Genomic DNA, 6,135 nt, shown 5'->3' with positions numbered 1-6,135 from the left:
CTCTTGTTATTGCACAACAGCAAAGCAGAAATATCAAATGCTTCCCTTCCAGTGAAACAGATGTTTTTAGCTAGAAAACTATAAATGTTTAGTAGCTTTCATTTAGCACAAAATGCTATAATCCTAATTTTGATTTAGGAAACTGGAATCAAGAGAAACAAAACGGATCGAAATAGCTGTAAAAACAGTGCTTCAAGTTTCAGTTTTACCCTCCAGCACATAACCAGAGATTTGATGGTGTCATTGAGAAAAGGTCCTTTGAGAAAGACCTTCATCTTGTTCTTGCTCCTCCTCACTGACTGTTGGGCAGTTCTCTGTGGGTGTTGACACGAGCAAACAGAGCTGAAATTTGAGAGCTGTCAGACATCATGTCAGGATGAGAAATCCTTGCATTGGCTCAGCCTCACAGATCAGGAACAATGTGTGGTGACAAGAGGCAGCTGAAGACTGACTGCTGCTGTAACTGATTTGGACAGCACAGGAACACCTGAGTGTGCTTGAGTCTGTGCTCACAGACCAACTACTGTCAGTCCTCACTTGGCAGCCCACTGCACTGCCAAAGCCTTAACAAACTGACACAGGGAAGCTGTGCAATTTAGTTCCCACTTCACCCACAAGTTCACTTGAGTCTCAGGGTGACTCTGTGCACACACACACACATACGCGCGCACACACAATGTAACATTTGTGCAATTAGTGGAAATTTCCAGATTAAATTTCCACCATTGATAAATATTCCAAATATTTACACCTATGTAGTTAAAGAGTTTGTGGAAACCCAGCTATCAGGTTGAACAAATCTGAAGTTGAATTCAGGTGGGACCCTAAAATGATATGCTGAGTGTCCTGGCTAGATTCAAGTATGATAAAAGCGTTTATATAACCTGCATCAGTGCACATTATACTGTGCTCTGTTTACATAAATGAACTTAGGAAGCATGTGGAACGTGTTGGATAATCTCAAAGTCACAGCAAAGTGCAAAGTGTCTCCTAAACTGCAGTACCAAGGGTATTAAACTTTTAATACTTTCCATACTGTAGCTTTAAACTCACAACATTACACTTTAAGTTTAAAACATTACCTGCCAAGTTCAATGGATGTCAAAACCACTGTGCCCAAAATGTTGAATTTCAAATTAGTTTGTAAGATCCCACAGTTCCATATTAATTTAGTTCAGTGGCTCTTTTCAGCAAATGCTTTGCACATCGTTGTCTCTTCCATAAAAAGCCTGCTACTTCATGTCCTTCAGCATGATAATGGTAATCCGTTTTGAATCTGAGTCCAATTACTGACAAAGAATTAAATCGTTTAAAATTCTGTTCTTTACAGGTTAAGGCATTTACTGTCATTTCAAAGCAGGCTGCTGGGTGGAAAAGGCAGCCTATTATCCTCTGTCTCAACAACCTGCTGTTTTCCTGCACTGTTCTCCAAAAACAGAAAACAGATCATGTAGGTAGCTGAGCTGATAGCAAGTATTCAACCTGTGTGACTGTGTGAAAGGCTACATGGAGTCAGCTTTACAAAGAAAAACACTGATTAGACTTAATGGATTACTCAGACATTTAGCCAATGTAATTAGACATTACTGTGATGTTCAACTTAAAATCATTTTAGTTTTAAGCTCAGGCATTTCAGTGCATTACACAACTGAATCTAAAATGATAATCACAACAAGATGCTGCAAATATTAATTAAAGAAACCATCCAACGTTTTTTTAACCAGCCAGTTCCACTGAGTTGGAGATTTTACAATTGGTAAATCTAACAGAAGGTGCTTAATATAGGTCTGTCTGACAAATGTTCACAGGATACTTTACGCTCCACACTATCCTGTAACACTAATGTGGAATATTCATTCATATCCAGCATTTGGTTTTGTGTGTGACTACACAAAGTCAATGTGTCTCCTGAAAACAAATGATATGTCTTAAATACCTAAGATTTTAAATGAACATAGAACAAGCCATGAGAGAATGTATGGGAGCCTTCCTAGAGCAGACACACACATGCACACTTACACATCTGTATTACAGATGAAATGCAAAACAAAGGATGGACTCATCCCATTCACATCGTGTGGGAGGGCTCAGAGTCTTGGCAGTCAATGTTGTGAACATGTGTGAAAATACAAGGCGGTGAGTCAACACTCATACTCTACGGTTAGAGTAAAACACAACATACATGACAGCAAAATCAATGCAACATCCACACAGAGAGATAATTACTGTGTTCACTTTGAAATGTACAGGGGCGGATGTCCTCATGTACAGTTCCTTTGATGCTGGCAACCCTAAAAAGCATGCACTTACCTTCTAGCGGCATGACAGACCTACATAAAGCTGCATGCAGAAAAGAAAATGAGGGCAAAGCAACTATTTGGGCTGTCACTTTGACACATTACAGATAACGTCTCTGCATGTTTATTTGCTACAGGCCCATCCCCGCAGGAAGTAGCATATACTAACAGCACAGTCTCGTGCTGTGATTGGCCGTTGGTGATGGCCGTGGGAGGAAGCTGATATTTCAGGACGCACCAAATAAATCGGATTAACACATAATTGACGTGTTTACTGGTGTATTTATAGCATCCATTTGATTGGAAAGTGGGGAACAAGGCTACATTCATGGTCCAATTACATTTGAGGACTGCTGGGTACACATGTGCCCACACTGCCTTACAAATCTGATTTACATCGCTCTGTGCTTGAAATTAATTGAGAGTGACCTTGATAAAGCGTAAGCATTTGGAGTGTTTCTGGTGGCTTTGCTTAAATGAATGGCCACTTAAGCTGCAAATAATAATATTAAAACATAATAAAATGATAAAAACTAGGCAAATATACAACCATCTTATAATTGATGCCACAATGTGGGGCTACAAGACAGAAGAGTTTGATGTATATCGCAACTTTTGGAATATTTTGTGTCAGTGTCAGGAAGCCAAAAATCATACATGATATCTGTGCTCACAAGTTTCCCACAGCTACTGTACCTCTTGCTGCCATTTGAAGCCCACAGATGTCACAGTTCTGGTGACATGGTTCATACTAAGTGTCAACTCTGTATGTCTTTGATTCACTTCCCAGCGGTCACTTGTCAGTCAAACAGTGTGAGAAGGACAGAGGCAAGTAGAGGCCCCAACATGCACACCTCCCAAAACAATGCATTGTGTGCATCTGTGCATAGAGCAAGTGGATCTCTTAAAGTCATAAGGCCAGGAGCAAGCATCAAAAGAGAAAGGAAAACGAATCTGCCAAAGAAAAGGGAGAAAAAGAAGCAGCTGGCAGACAACATTAAAAGCTAAAAGTATATTTGTTTTCCTCCTCTTTCTTCATTAAGTGAGCATAGTAATTTTTTTAATGTTACTTTCTACTAATAGTTTTATTGTACGTCTTCATTTGCTAGTTGCAACACATCCCGTTATAGCAAGTGATAAAGGGGCTAGCCTTTCTGATAGTTAGTTAGTTAGTTAGTTAGTTAGTTAGTTAGTTAGTTAGTTAGTTAGTTAGTTAGTTAGTTAGTTAGTTAGTTAGTTAGTTAGTTAGTTAGTTAGTTAGTTAGTTAGTTAGTTTGGTAGTAAACCCTGACTTATTGAAATGTAAAAGCTAAAAGAGTTCTCTCTTCACAAAGGTTGTGTCACTTTCTGGACAACATAATCTAAATTAGGCTCTCTCCTACTCGTCCCCATATGTGATTGCCTATGGGGTGTCAGGGTCACATGGCAAGATTGTAAATTCACAGAGCATTAGATCTCCTTCCCCATGCTTAATCAAAGCTTTCCAACTTAATTACTGGGGCATAATAAAAATAGCAAAGCGAGAGTGCGTGTTCCCCTGTCATCCCCCACAGCCTGTCAGAGCTGGCAACTGAGCCTGTGGGAAGCATCTGCTACTATCATTTTTCCACTTAATGAAAATATCACATGTAAACATTTCACCCTTTTCTGCCACTCACTGATAGTGATGACACACATCAGGAGCCAGTGCAGGAGGCGAGCCATACTGACTGTAAGAGCAGGCACAATAGTGCTCATTCCCTGAGAGTAACGCCTGTTGACATGGCTGCTGGGAAATTGGATGTCTTCAGGGAGATGCATGAGGTCCAATAGGGTTGCTTGCTAGTTCATGTGCTAAAATAAAATGTCAACATGTTGGCTAAGGCCGTGTTCCTTATCTTTACTTCAGGCAGTTTCAAGCATTTTTATTTCGTTGCATCCTAAATACACAGGCTACAAAGACCCACACATTTTGTTCTCGGGACTCTGTTATGGGTTTGTTATTTTTGAATTACAATTGACTCTAAAAGTGTTCACTGGATTTGAAGAGATACTTATAGTGAGAATTAAAAGTAAAATGACAAAAGCCCTTATGCTGTATTTATGAATTGTCCAACAAAATTATTTGATTAAGTTGGTCAAGTGCACTGCTGCCTGAAACAAGTATGTGATTTAGTGGAATATTATGTTGAAAATAATTAAATTTAAAATTCAGTAAAATTTGAAGTGTATTTTAGACCCTGCTTGAAAAACACCCATACATTGTGCAGCTGCGTGGCATTATATTTAAAAATGCAAACCAAATCAGTTAGGGATAAATAACTTGTTGCCAGCTGAGACACAGTAATCTCTGCAATTATTATCCAATGGAAGGCTCTTACCAGGCTTGGGACCCAAACACTTAACTTTGTGTTTAGTGCTAATTATGGTTAACCAATGAACTCACTAAACTAAATATAACACACTAAACAACTTCACATTAAAACAGTTATACATGTGCATTACAATGGATTAAATAAATGCGACGTGAAAGCCATTCCTCTGAAACACAAATAACCTTCTCTCTTCCTGTCAGCCCTGCGGCCTTTAGCTCAATGTTTATGTTGGGTGTCCAGCAACGCTGGTGTGTTGGTTCATTCTCACTGCTGTCAGTAGCATAGTTTTTATCAGTAAACCTACTGTACACCACTTTGACCACCATCAAACAGCAGATTAAGTCAGCAACTAACTTGTAAGCAGAGAGGCAGTAAAAAGTCCAACATTTGCCTCAGGACTTGCTACAGACCAAAACAGAGGTAAAAGGAGAAGGAACACAATGCTTACTTTCAGTAGGTGACCAAACATGACGCCAACATTGTTGGTACCCTTCTATTAAAAAAGATCAAACTCCCATTTTTCTCTGTAATGACTTGAAAGTGAAAATAGTAATTAAAGTAAAAAAGTAAAATAGAAATCAGACGAGTCAGACGACTTTTAAAAGATACAGCAAATGAAATCCAGAGTAAGAATATCATAAAAATTGGATTGTAGTTTTATTGCTGTTTCCTGTAATTACCATCACAGATGTTTTCGGTCTTTTAATGTGTCAATTAGCTGATATAAATTGGGGAAAAGTGGTCACTGTACTCTTTGGCCCTTGTATTTAAAATATTCTGCACAAAGCATCTAACTACAGTGTATCGCACTGCTCTGCCTTCCTAGAAATACCACTGTGCTGGAAAGGGAGGCTCCAACCCACTGTCAGATCTCAGATCATGAAGGAACATTAAGATCTCACACCTGAGCAAGGAACAGTAGACTAACTCTTTACCTTTGCAAATCTGCTGGAGGGGGAATAAGAATATGCATTTCCACATTACATGAATGTGGAGTTGAAGAAGGCCCTGTCCCTCAAACACATTATCAGTTGGAGTTAGCTTCAGTTTGTCCATTGTCACAGATCCTATTTGTGATTTTCATGGATAGGATCTCAGCCAGGGGGGGAGAAGAGTGCCTGGTCTGGGGACCTCAGAACCACCTCTTTGCTTTTTGCAGATGATGTGGTTTTTTTGGCTTCATCAATCTGTGACCTTCAACATGCAATGGGGCAGTTTGTGGACCAGCGGCTTGGAGGAAAAGTCAGCACCTCCAAGTCTGAGTTGAAAGAAAAATGGCTGAGCACATCCCATTGAGAGAAGAACCTGAGACACGGAACATGTTAGGAGGATTATATATCTTCTTTGGCCTGGCAACACCTATGCATCCCCCAAGAGGAGCTGGATAATGAGAGAGAGCCTGTTGCTGCAGCATCCCAACTTTGGAAAAGCAGCAAAACATGAATGGACGGATGGATTAAAACTTTTTTAAACAAACAAAAACA

Source organism: Channa argus, chromosome 11 (assembly GCF_033026475.1).
Source record: "Channa argus isolate prfri chromosome 11, Channa argus male v1.0, whole genome shotgun sequence".
In the NCBI taxonomy this organism is placed as follows: domain Eukaryota; kingdom Metazoa; phylum Chordata; class Actinopteri; order Anabantiformes; family Channidae; genus Channa; species Channa argus.
The sequence above is the reverse complement of the archived record's forward strand: the minus strand, read 5'-3'. Positions refer to the sequence as shown.